Source organism: Anomalospiza imberbis, chromosome 9, assembly GCF_031753505.1.
Source record: "Anomalospiza imberbis isolate Cuckoo-Finch-1a 21T00152 chromosome 9, ASM3175350v1, whole genome shotgun sequence".
Lineage (NCBI taxonomy): Eukaryota > Metazoa > Chordata > Aves > Passeriformes > Viduidae > Anomalospiza > Anomalospiza imberbis.
In genome coordinates this window covers 16526789-16538941 of record NC_089689.1, presented here as the reverse complement: position 1 = coordinate 16538941, position 12153 = coordinate 16526789, and the positions used below count along the sequence as shown (strand labels likewise).

The 12153-nt window shown below is 41.6% G+C and overlaps 1 long non-coding RNA gene across 2 annotated transcripts; it reads left to right on the top strand.

Annotated features, from left to right (window-relative positions):
- The first annotated feature begins 30 nt into the window (after positions 1-30).
- Positions 31-10560, top strand: LOC137479434 (uncharacterized). Of its 2 annotated transcripts, XR_011002248.1 has the most exons (3): positions 31-1363; positions 7044-7198; positions 8136-10560. It is a non-coding gene; the product is annotated as an uncharacterized lncRNA (long non-coding RNA). The 2 variants fall into 2 exon arrangements; XR_011002247.1 differs by lacking the exon at positions 31-1363 and having other exon boundaries at positions 6252-7198.
- The last annotated feature ends 1593 nt before the right edge of the window (positions 10561-12153 follow it).

Here is a 12153-nt window from a genome sequence, read left to right as displayed (position 1 = left end):
TTTACAGAGGTTATTTTAGCCACAAAACTGGGAGGTGGGTCCCTTGGTTGCAACTGTAAAGGGGAAGGCTTAATAACAGTGCCAGGTGCCCCAAATTAACAGTGAGTGAGAAAAGCCTGATTGCCAGCTGCCTTTCTTGCCTTCCAAATCTTAGAGCAGCGAGAAATGGAGACGTGGTTTAGGTCAGTGTGCAGGTACAGAGCATGCTTCACCTCCCATGAACTGGGGATGGGGAGCAAGGGGAAGAGTGCTGCAGAGCTGCTGATTGTCTGCTCTCAGAAGACTTCTGTTAGGGAGAATCCTCAGTATCAGAGCTGCTCAGAGCTGCTGAGGCATGCAGAGGAGCTGCAGATGGGGCTGAGAGTACAGCTTGATGCTTCTCTGTTCAGCCAGCAGTTACAGCATTATCAAATGCTCACTAGAGGTGGGTACCAGGACTGCTAGAAGGGCTGAAGGCAAAGCAGGAGGCCTGCTTTTAATGAAAAGGTAGTTTTACACACAGAAGTTTTCTTACTATAATGATAAAATGGACATGAAACAGTTACACTCCAGACCCTTACTTTTTTTTTTAGTGATATTTATTTTTTTCCAGAACATTGAAAATAAAACAAGCAAAATGAGAGGAGGGAACAAAAAAGGAAAAAGAAAACTCCCTTCAGACAACAATCACCTTTTGAGTTAAATTCTCATGCTTGGTCTTAGCCCAGAGGGATTTGTGTGGAGTGAAGTTAGAAGAAAATCCTTTCAGCAGTTTCTGAGTTACTTAAATGTAACCATGGAAGTTTGGATTCAGATACTTTTTTTTTACTTATATAACTCAAAAAATAGCTTTGCTTCAAAACTTTTAAATTAACCCTCCTTAACTTTTCAACTTGTCACCTATCCTACTGTATGGCTTATAAAATTTTAAAGCTAATAGTATAACAAACTCAAATAATGATACTGCAGATGTTCAAATGAATCTTGGGAGAAATAAATTATAGGAGGTACAGTGGGTTGTTACTGAAGAAAGTGGCTGTATGCCTTAAACCATGTGTTCTTTTTGGTCTGACAAAAGCTCAATTTTTTTCTACTATTAAGAAGCATTAGTATTCTGGGTGTAGATTTTAATATTTGGTTACACATAAAAAAATTAAACATGTAAGTCCTGTTCCTTTTTTTCCTCCTGATAGCCCTGATTTAGACTTGTCAAAACATTTTCTTAAATTTTCCTGCTCTCTTTTTAACACAATTCCAATCAACAGGACATGTAAGTGTCTCCTAAATATATATGGAGTTCAAAGTCACTGCAATGCTCTGTGATTCTCTTACTGCTATTATTTTATTGCCAGCAGATCGAAGCAATGAGAGGTGAAGTGTCTTGGTAAGTAATGCTTTTTTTCCATTTTCTTTGTCCAATCCTCCTGTTGCTCTCTAATGTTTCTTCCTCTTTGTCTTCTTTCCAACATTTCTGCCTCACTTACTAGTCCCTTTCTCACTGTCTCCTATCTATCTTTCAACCATCTTTCTCCATTTATTCTTCTCCAACAATTGCACTGAAGAGAGCCCATGGTGGAAATTATTTTTACTTTGGCAGCCACTTTTTACTTTTATCTTTTCCCTGAATGTCTGGGATGGGTCCAGGCAGCTCTCCCCACTTTCATCATCTCTCTTCACATCCCTCGTGACCCTGAGCTCTAGTCAGCGATCTGATGTCTGCCATGAGAGCACCTCCCATTATCCAAAGCCACAATCAGGCTAAGGTGTTGTAACGCTGTGTGTTGCTCTGCTTACTTACCACGCTTGCTCTGCCGCTTTCTAGGAACTGCACACCTGTGCCAGGCTTTTCTCACACAATAATAATGACAGCACTGTCGCCTTTTGCACGTCTCTCCTCCTTGCTCCTGTGCCCATCTTACTCTCCTGAGCTTTGTGGTTCAGCCTCCTGGTGCAGTTCAGCCAGGATATGGGAGATTTCTATTTGGGCTCTGCCTGAGGCAGTTTGAACTTGAATCTCTTGCCCCTTGAATTTCCACCCTACCCAAGAGATTATCAACTCTTCTGTGAGGAGGGTGACCTGAGTCCTTTTTTCGAGTGGGAATGCTTGAGCTTGACTTTTCAGTCTTGTAGTGGAGACACTCACCTGGCTGGGGAAGCCACGTCTGCCAGGGCCTGCCCCAGTCAATACTTAAATGCAAGTATGGAGGTATTCCCTGGAAGACAGTAGCAAACCCCAGGTTTCTTGCTGTCAGAAATGCTTTGAGAGCAACCACACAGAACAATCAATTTAATCCATTTAATTATTCCATACGAGCTGGAACGGCTCCAACAGGATGGACTGGAGAAAGACCCTGCTCAACAAGATCCTTTTAGAACTGTGCTGAGCTCACTTGGCTGCCATGGGTCAGTTCCCTCATACCCCAGAGCAGGCATGCAGCTGCCTCAGCACCACTGATTTGACACGGGACTGGGTAGTGAGGCCGTGTGGAGACTGGAGAGGGGAGGGAAGTGTGCTCCTGCACTGTTACCCATGGTGGCAGCTTTGTAGCTGTAGCTGAAACACACCTGCCAGTGCTGCCTCAGTTACCATTCTGGACAGGAGTGGCAGCAAATATGTGGTGGAGGGAAAAGAACTCTATTAAAAGACAGGGCAGCACGCTGGAGCATTACAAGGCAAATCGCTTTTAAAGGTGGAAATACAATAAAAATAGGCTAAAGAGTCTTAAAATACAAAATCAATGCCAAAACAGAGAAAGCCAGAATGACTTCCAGAACTCAGCTATAGGCAGTTGTCCCCCAATATAAGCCAGATACTGTCAGTGTGTGGGAGACATCCAGGAATTTTCTCTCCTACAGAAATATTAGTGACATTATATGTTTTAACCGTAATGGAAAACTAGAGCTCTAGTGCTCAGTTCCAAAGAAGAACACTAACCATTAGAAATGATGTGGTACAGGGGGTGTGTGTGTGTGTGTGGCTGCTCCTTTCTCCTCGAGACTCTATAGCTTCCTTCATTCTTCGCTTCTCTCATATTACAGAAAGAAGGTAATTTTTCCTGGCCATTTACTAAAGCTCATTAAAGACTGAAGAGAACAAACAATGCTATGCCTTAGAGACTACCATTCAAAGTCATTCTACAATTCTCTGTTCTAATACTTGAGACAAATTAATTATTCCTTAGTGAAAAGTGTATAATTCCTATTCTTCATTTTTGGGGTGGGGAGTGGGGAATAATAATAGGAAGTTTATATCTGAGTCAAAAGCTGTCTGAGCTGAAGGGAAATGAGAAAAAATGTGTGTTCCAAGAAGAGTAAAAGCAATTACTCTAATAATAATTCTAGGGATATTAATGTCTTTTTAAAGTAAATTGCTTTCAAATAAACACCAAAGTTGAAGGCATAGGAAAGGCTGGTTTATTTATTAATCATTCCAAAAGTGCATTTTTCTAAATGAACAAGTGCATGAGCAACTTCGCTGGCACATATTAAATTTAGTTAAACGGCAACTTGTAAATATCTAAAAACTTCTGTAACCAGAGACTAATTTGTTTAACGTGTTGAAAATGTTCTGTGGATGTGAGGAGCTACATATTAAACTTCAAAGCAAAATGCTCCAGAGATTACACCATCTTAAAGACTGCATATTGGAAAGGCCTTTATACATTAAACATAAAGGACTTTTAATTCTCTTCTATTTTGAATACTTGTCAATCTGTGTGACTCACGCTTAAGATGGTAAACTATCATTTTAAGGTGCAATGTCCAAGTTGAGACCTGGACCATTATTTGCAAGGGGCTGGCTTCTCTCTTTCATGTCTATTAATTAATCCTGTTTCAGTTTGCCCAGCGTACACTTCTGTTGACATCACCTTTTCCATATACTTTAAAGAGTCCCCAGAGAGATCTACTGCAGAACAAAAACTGGACAGAGAATACATTTGGAAACCATTTTATTTCTCAATTACCAACCAAAACGTATGGAAAAGATTTACACTCTATCTGATTTACACAATAATTATACTTTGAAAGCTTAGAAATAAATGGCTTGATCCCTGAAATCATTAGTTACTATACCAAATGTAATTGGTGTAAACTAATGAGTTTACTGGATGGCTGACCCTTAATTACTGATTATAGTTAAACTCCAGCCAATCAAAATTTCGTTTACTTATAAAAGTACAGTGTACTATTAACAAGCATTACATTTCCAAGCAAGCAGCTTTATGATTAGTTGTAGCACACAGCTCAAGCCTGTTCAGGGCTATCAAAAGCAGCTTTTTAATAACAGTGCACTAAGCAACCATCATTCTCTTACCTCAGCTTCTATCAGACAAACAGAAAGAAACCACATAATTAATCACCTCATGCAATAGAAATCAAGCATCTGGGCCAGATCCAGGTGGGATATACCCAGCCTCCTTAGTTCAAAGAGCTGCAAGAGGCTGGGGATCTGCCTTAGGATAGGATAACTGACATGGGGAATTCTGGCTCTCTTGGGGGAGCAGTATGGGGTATGGAAATGAAATACTGATTGATTGTGTGCAGTCCCATGTGAGGTGGAGAAACCTATCAAAATAGGTTTAATAATTCCTTAAATTGAGGAGGATTTCTTGGGCAGATTCGGTACGTGGTGATAGGACATATGATTACTGTACTAGCAATCCCAAAAATCCAGAAGTCATGACTCCTCACTATTTATTAGATGAAATGGAGAATATTTAAAAAAAATAAAATACTAAATGGGAAACAAATTATTTTCATTTGTCTCTGGTTGATCTTTAAGAACTAATGTTTTGCCTAACCAGGAAGACTCAAAATTCCTACTAAAAAAGTTGAAAGCAGATTTCTATTTAGACCACGACTCCAGAGTTGGAATTTTAAACAGGTACACCAAATATTTTAATAAAATCATAAGCCTTTACAATGCGTACAGTCACATCCTTAAAGGTACTTAAGTAAATGACTCCGGTGATTTAAAGATGTGGAAATTCTCCATCTCCTAGGTCATTCCTGTGAATCCTAAACTTCAGATAGGAGATGGATACCAGAAGTCACGAGCAGATCGGCTGCTATGGAGATTTAGTTGGAAGAATATGTATTTGCTGGAGCTCTGCACTGTGTGCTCTGCAGATGACCCAACAGACCTCACAGCTGCAAGGGTTGATTCTGTCACAATTGCAGGTCTCTCCTATTTCCGTTTTTCTCTATAAACCTTACCTGATGGCCCTTTGGAACAAGTACTGTAACATTTGCCCACTTGTTGGTATAAACATTTTTTTAAAACTCAGAAATGTAAGAATGAAGTAGTTCTCAGAATATCTGCACATGGATTAAAGTGAAATTTTTGTATTTACTGAACTCCTGTTTGTGAGATGTGTCTGGGGTCAAGAAAAGGTTAAAGTTGTTTACTGCCTTCAAGCTCTGGTCGTAGAAGTTAATTCAGAACTGTGCTTTCAGCAGCTACAGAGAGTAGTAAGTCCTTGCAGCAGTGAATTGCCGGTTTGATGTCAAGGTCCGTGGGCCTTAAAAGTAAAATTAGTTTGTTTCTTAAGGAAACCCTAGCAGGGACTTTATGGTTATATAAAGTCATTACACTGTTTTACAACACAACTTTAAAGATGCTTCAGAATGATCAGAGTTTGTAGGAAGGGATCATGTTTTTTATTATTTGTGGAATATCCTCAAGCTGTCATAGCTACAGCACTGCCACTTGGAATAGCTGCTCCACAGTTCAAAAGAAAAGACAAAGGATTTGTTGAAGCCTAAGTCAGGCAATTAGGGCATATCTGCCCAGAGAAAGCTCATTGAATTGAATGGATTCCATGTACTTCCTGACAACTGACTCCAGTTTTGTAGGAGCTGTATATTTGGGGCAATCAAGGTGTTTTATTACAATTCCACAAGAGCACATGGAGGGCCTATGAAGCTCTACAAGCTCTGCTTTTCACAGTTCTCTGTTGGAGAATTCAGGGGTGAGTAATTTTGAAAGTCATGGAAAAGGAAGACGGCATATTTTCCAAAACCTTGAGATCCTGTGAATGCAAAGACAAAGGAAACACTAGACTACACAAAAACTTTCCTGTCCACCCTCTGCACAGCAGTGCTGGTAAGAGCAATGCTGCTATTTCTGAATTGCTAACACTGAGACAACACCCTCCAATGCAGAAGGGAGACAAGGAACCACTGATTTAGAAGGAGGGGAGCACACTATAGACAGGTTCACTCTCCCCAGCCTGCCATGCCTGTGGTACGGAGGAAAGGGGGGAGCTTCTGGAATGACTGGTGGAACAAGCACCAAAGGGCCCCACTTTCCTCCTTTTCTGTGAACCCTGTATAACTCTTTCTATAAAAGAAAGCATCAAGCCCCATCTTGTTCATGGAAATACAACCTATTTGAAAGCCGTAGTTAATGGATAAACTGTTTTTGGATTGGATGAGCCACACAATAAATCTCTTCCCAAGCCAAGTGCAATACAGCTTATTCAGTTACAGTGAAATGAGCCACTGTCACTTTGCTGCACTTGCATACATCAGGCAAAATGCTTCCATCTTCATCAGTCTCTTAGTGAAATAGAAATAAAACAATTTTAACAGAATGGTGTCACTGGATCTGTGGCACCTGCTTGAAAAATAAATCTCTTAGCTTTGTCTTCACTATTACTTTCAATAAATGTCCTAGCATTGCCACAGCATTTATCTAGCAGCAGGAAACCATTATCCTATGACAACAATCTATTCCATTAACATTAGCTCTTAATTGTAAGATTGTTTATAAGACAGGAAAAGCTACTGAATCACAGAAGAATGATAAAAAGAGTTATGGTCATGGAGTATAGTAGTTCCTCCAGTTATGAAAAATAACCTAAGAGTAGAAAGCTATATTTTTATATGAAAAATAATGTAATATTCTTATGCAATATAATGTTTTTAAATAATGGATTAGATCAGGAAGGTTGCTATTAAAGAGTTAATGTTAAAAACTGTTAATAAGAAACTCTTTCTTTCATAATGGTATGGCTGAAAAACTAAATAGAAAGCTTAGAAACTCTCCTTCTTCCTTTTAGCAATGCTGCACCAAGCCAGAGAAATCATAGTAACAGAAACACATTTGTCTGGTGGAGTGAACAGAAGAAATGTTGCAGAATTGAGATACGAAGAACCTCACTGCAGAACAGGAGAACTGTCATTCTGATTGTTTGTCATTATTGTTTCATGTCCAGTTAAGTGAACTTAAAGTGACAGTTGTGTCATAACTGCAGGCATCTATGTAAATTTCAAATCAAATACGATAGAGGCATTTCTGCCAGACAGAAGTCACCAGGCTGCTCTTCCTCTTCATTTTTGTAACCCTCCATTTTCTCATGCCATTGCTGGTAGCCCTGAAATTAAAAAGACAACTTCAACAGGGGATCTCTGTGATGTGTGTGTGTCAGTGCTCAGCCCGGACCTTGCTTTCTCTCCGCTTTTTGAAACAACGCCCAGTGTCAAATTTCCACCAGAAGCAGTCACCACAAACATTTAAATGGATTAGCTAAACCTATGACTTCCCATTAATGATGTATCACACAAGACCTTGTGAAGTTCTAGGTTGAGAACGTCCCCTGAAGACCTATAGAGGAAACAGCTTGTTCAAATGTTCCTGCACTGCTTCCTGCAGCCCAAGCCAGACATCTTCTCTGTGGATAGGATCAAAATAGGCAGAAAACATTGGTCATGGACCTTTCTGTACATTACAGCATTGTTCAGAGATCATGAGAACTTCATAAAGATATCAGACATACTTCTCCACTGCAATGAGCTACATGTAAATAATTAATTTCCTGGATACACTCAGATATTCTAATTACACAGGATTTGCTACTGGACACACATCTTTGAAAATAATTTCAAAGCAATTATAAAGGTATTTTGTGTGGACAACACCATGAAAAAATATTAAACATGCTATTTATTCACTCAGGGATAATATACTAATTTTTTCTGCATATTTAAAGTTACTTGGCTAATTAATTAGATAATACAAGCTAGAGTTAAGTTTTCATTTTTCATTGCAACACATTGCATAAATGATAGTGTTATAAACATGTACCTCTGCATTAGGTAAGTGCATTTTGGTCAGCTGATTGAGTCAGATTTTTTTTTTAATTCCTTTCCAGTTGATCTTTTTTGTACTGTAAATTTAAAGTAGCTTGGTGACTACTTTTACCCATAATTTGGGCCTTACAAACAGCACCAAATTGTGCTGTCCCACCCTTCAATTTGTTATAGTGACTAGTGAAAAGAGGTAACATATTAATGCCAGTCCTATAAAAGTATTTGTGAAGTAAACATTTTTTTTACTCCAAAAGGTAAGTTCTATATGAGCTTATATTAGGTGTTTGTCAAAGGACTTTTTTCCCTGTTAAAGATGGAGACATATGAATGATAAAAATATTCATATTTGAGCCAAAATATCACTACAGATATGTCACCACAAAAATTAGTTGTCAGTATATGTTTAAGAGTAGCAAATCAATGTTAACTGATTTGCCTAAAAAATGCCTATAGACTATGGAATGTAAAGCCCTCTTTCAAAATTCACATAGCATTTCCAGTTTTTTTTAATGTAGTGAACTTGTTATTACATACACATGTTCAAGAGGCCTTTCAAGAGTTCTAATTTTGAACAAAAATTATATGTAAATTCAAAGTTTGGTATCTTGCCTGTAGTCACAGAGCCCACTTGCAGGACTTGCTGCTACTGATGGCTTGTGGTAGTGTGTCAATTTCTCCTGACAGGAATGTGCTCAGGACAAATTGGTGAACGTAATTTCAGCCATATGACATCATTACAAATACAGCTTAGCTCTTCCAAAAGTGGACTTTATTGTTAATATAAATATATATCTGTAATTACTGACATTTATATTATTTGGCTCCTGTCCTAAGTTATAGATACAGTGATGATAAAAGGGTCTTGCAAGCCCTTACCTAAGCAAACTGTGCTTACTAATTACCTCCCATGGTTCTGGGTTCCTGTAAATAAAGTTACTCATATATTTATAAGCAAGTTAAAATCTATACACATATTTCTAAATGTAACTTATCTTACTCTTTTGGGCAAACAGTACTGCCTACTGCTCAGAAAAGAATGCTAAAAATGAAGCCATCCAGGATTCTTCCCAGCTTCTGCCAGGATGTGACTGCCATATCACTGGATATCCAACTTAAATACTTAATCCAGTCACATTTTTAAATTGATTGAGGCCTGAACCAGAAGATCCTATGTGAGTAAAAGGATGCCTTACTTTAAAGTAAGGAATGGCTGTTGATTTTTCATCGCTTTTTCTGGATAGACTGGGATCAGAAGGTTTGTTTTAGAAGTTTGTTTGTTCAAAAGGTGTAGCTTGCAAGACACACGGATTAGCAAAGTGCCGCATGGAAGACCTCAAAGCAGCAGACTCAACATTTCTCTCTAATGAGAAAAGGAAAAGAAAGTCCCTTAGGTATGCACTATTCAGGGAGAGAACCTAGAGGTCCCATAAGAATGCGGTATTTAAGGAGAGAACCAAGACTCTTTTCCTGAATGGAGAGATAACTCTGATGAATTCTGGACTACCTGGTATCTTAGGGGCACATCTAGGTTTAAGAATTATTTGGATTCCAGGCTGTAACATTTTCCAGACATTCAGATTGCAACTACTGAGCCAGCAATTTTATGCTTTCCCTTCCCTGACTCCAACAGTACCGCAATATAAGCAGCCAGATTTTCTTCTGCATTGTGTTTTTTATCCATTCAGCCAAAATTAACAGTCTTCTAGGATAACGTATGCCAAGTGAATTTAAATCTTGTGGACTCAAATCGACCTAAAGTTGATGGATACATTCATGCCTACTGCTGAAATCTACCAATTACACAGAACTATGTTAACTTACCATAGAAACATCTCATCTAATAGCACAGATGATGTTGAACTAACTAATTACATTATGGCACATAGACAATGAAAAACATAACGAAGATGACAGCACAGCAACAGCAGATGCTGCACAAAAGAAAAATTAGAAAAATATTGCTCTGCAAAATGCTCTCAGTTAAGGTTTCCTCTGTTAAAATTAATCACAAAAATTAGTGATGATCAGATTTCAGAAAAAGATATGAACATTGTAATGCAATTTGGAAGACATCATTAAGCCATTTAAAACTCTGCTCCTTGAGAAGGTAATTCCTGGTTTTTGTATCACTCTCATTTTTAAGACTAGTAAACATTTTAGTGCCTATGGCAGAGTTTCTTGGTAGAATATCTTTTCCAATAAGGAGAGGTCCTAATGGCTCTCCCAGAGTCTGAATTTGGTAGCTTCCAGCCATTACAGGCTTAGATAATTAGACAATGTAAATTTTATTTGAGCTTGGCATTTGCTCTGTTCTTGTGCTCTTAACTGTCAGAGAGCTAAAATATCAGTGATTGTTGATTATCTGTAGCATGCCTTGTTGCTTTATATATTTTAAATTGTACCAGATCCTACATAACAAATTTAAAACTGCTGAGTACGTTTAAATGTAATATGTACATGGAGATTACATCCAGATGATATATTTCAGACCTATGCTAAAAAAAAAATAAAAAATTACCATAACACTGGTCCTCTCCCCTTTCCCTGTGGAAGCTTTCCATGAGCTCCCAAGTCTGCTTTAAACAGACTCTGAACGTATCCCAGTCTATGGAGAAACATAGAAACAGAATTTTCTCCCGTGTTTAAATCATACCTGTGGTGCCATTCAAATGTCGATATTTTATTTTCTATATAATTATAAGCAAAATGTATCTTCGCTATCCTACGCTTTCCCAAATACATTTCTCCCACGTAGACGATTTTCCTTTCAATTCTAAATGATTGCGGGCAGACGGCTCCGTGCCCAGCCCAGGCCGGGGCTGCAGGGCTGCGGGAGACCCACAGGTGGCGATGTGGATAAAGCACACCTGGGCTGCGACTGCCGGACCGGGCTCAGCGCCAGGCTCTCCCCGGGCGGCCGGGCGGGCAGCATTCCTGCGCCGGGGCGCTTACTCGTCAGGAGGTGCTCCCGGGAAGAGGTCCGTGTAGCTGTGCGGGGCACCGCGTCTGCGTTAGCCGCCGGCAGGGGCAGGTTTAAAATATTTTGTTGTCTCGGACATCGGGGGGGCTCACGGAGCTCGTAGCTCGGTCACGCTGCCATCACCACGTACTTGACAGGGCCGCCCTGCCCTGCCCGCGGCTCACGTCGAGCGGGGCCCGAGCGCTGCTGCCGTCCGGCGAGCGCTGCATTGGCTGCTGCTTACGTCAGCGGTCTGGAATCGAGAAACTCCTGCTACGAAGTTTTTCTGTCCTTTAACAGATCCCGGCAATGTGCCACTGAGGGGGCTCCGCCGCCGCGAGCGGTGCGCGGAGTGACAGCGAGGTGTGTGTCCCCTGTGCCGGGCACCGCGGGGCGCGGAGCTGCGCCGCGGACAGCACCCGCACTTAGGAGCACTTTGTTATTCCGGGGGTGTGTTCAGCGATTCGCGGCTGTGCTTATCCTGTGTGCCGCACTTAGGCCTCGCAGGCGTGCAGTTAATATCTAATGGGTTTTTCATAGTTTTAAGCGTCCCCACTAAAGATTACTTCTTCCGATTTGCCGTCATCCCCGTCAAATCTGAGGGCATCTGAGGGCTTCTCCCTCAGAAATGCAGCTGTCTGCCCTGCTGACGAGCGGTGCCGCCAACTGCGGCTGCTTAACCCACCGAAACCTCCGCTGGGGCGGCCACCGCGGGCCGTGGCCGCCTGAGTCCCGCAGCGCAGCTCCCGCAGGGAAGGTGACAGTCGGCGGCTCGACATGTCCCCTCCGCTCGCAGGGCGAGCCGGGCACGGCTCGTCGTCGCCACTCCCCGCCCCAGCGCGGGATCCCAGAACGGGGTGCGGGCACCGGGGCCGGACGCGGCAGCGGGGGGCGCCACGAAGGCGGCAAGCAGCGACTGCTGCGGCCGCGCCTCCCCTCGGCACCTCCCCCAGCCCGCCAGGGCCGCGGTGGCGGGGGAAGCGCCCAGCAGCCGGGAAGGACTCCGACGGACATCGCTCCCCGGGAGGAGCGGGCCTGCCCACGGGGACAGCCGGGATGACCCCTCGCCGCCAAGTTTCTCAACTGGTGGCGGGGAGCTGGCGGGAGGGGCGAGGCGGGAT